General features: G+C 35.2%; 1 protein-coding gene across 2 annotated transcripts in view; it reads left to right on the forward strand.

The window, feature by feature from the left end:
• The window catches only part of beta4GalNAcTA (beta1,4-N-acetylgalactosaminyltransferase A), a 51983-nt gene that overhangs the window by 9684 nt on the left and 41147 nt on the right, over positions 1 to 1152 (forward strand). The window lies entirely within an intron of this gene.

A 1152-nucleotide genomic window follows, 5' to 3' on the forward strand; every position in this document is an offset into this window, starting at 1 on the left:
TTTGGTGGCAAATATTTTTTTTGTTTTATTTCGATTTCACACATTCCTAGGCAAACAGCTGATTTCAAAAGATGTTTTCTCTCTTCATCTTCCTCTTTCGATTCGATCGTAACGCAGAATACCTAAGTTCGATTCTTGCGGAGCGGAATGAGGGAACGTAATCGAAATGCAGAATAGGGATGAATATGTAAAATTAACCAATTTTACAATAAACAAGCATATGATGAGTGTTTTGTTAATTCCTTTCCACTTTGTTTTCCTTCATTCAGCTATCTTCGAAAAACAACTGCTAGCTGGCAATGCTGCATGTTTCCGCAAGGGTTGCAGCATGTGGATTTTTCGTTTTTCGTAGCGTAGCTACGAATTACGAATTACGAAAAATCGGGTTCTAGAATAAGGGGGTAAGTAAAATATAGTAAGCATGATTGTAAAAGTCATCATAAATGAATTTTCTCAATTTTTCTGTGTTTTCGCGAGCGGTAATACGGACAATACGAAAAATTGGCTCAAATAATGGCCACCAAAAGGGATATTGCGCGAGGTTTTTAAAGAGGAAAGCCAGGCGGTGTTGTTTTCATTATCTATAAATAAGATTGTGAAATGCTCTGAATACAATTTATTATTTTTATATAAAACTAGCTTATACCCGCGGGTTTCACCCCGCGCTTTTATACAAATATGAAAAATAATTTAATGATGTTAAATTTTATTTCTGTGCCCATTTCGTTATAGCTCGTTATTTTTTAAGCGAGTTAAGGTATTTAGGCCATTTAAAACTATGAAATTATAAAATCTCGTCTGCGCGCTAGGCATACGAAAGATATCAATCCCTCTAAGTTTACCTTGAAATGGTTTCAGGTATACGACGCGTAAACATGTAACCTTCTTGGAGGTGCCACGGCGGGTTCTAATATTTCCAACTCAAATTCAGTAACCTGGCCTTGATAAAATACCACTTCTCATTACTGTAGCAAATGCCTCAAGAGAGCTTTAGATTATAAGGCCGAACCCGGCTCTCCCTTTTCCATTAAAAGAAATTTTTGCTATCAGTACGGCACTTATAAAATAAATCTCCATAACAAATTTAAAATACTTCCAAATATTTTCTATCCTTCCAGAGATATGTATTAAGAAATTTTTAGTATGTATGGG

Source organism: Rhagoletis zephyria, unplaced genomic scaffold, assembly GCF_001687245.7.
Source record: "Rhagoletis zephyria isolate East Lansing unplaced genomic scaffold, Rhagoletis_zephyria_1.1 Rzeph_scaffold_00354, whole genome shotgun sequence".
NCBI classification, from domain to species: Eukaryota; Metazoa; Arthropoda; class Insecta; order Diptera; family Tephritidae; genus Rhagoletis; species Rhagoletis zephyria.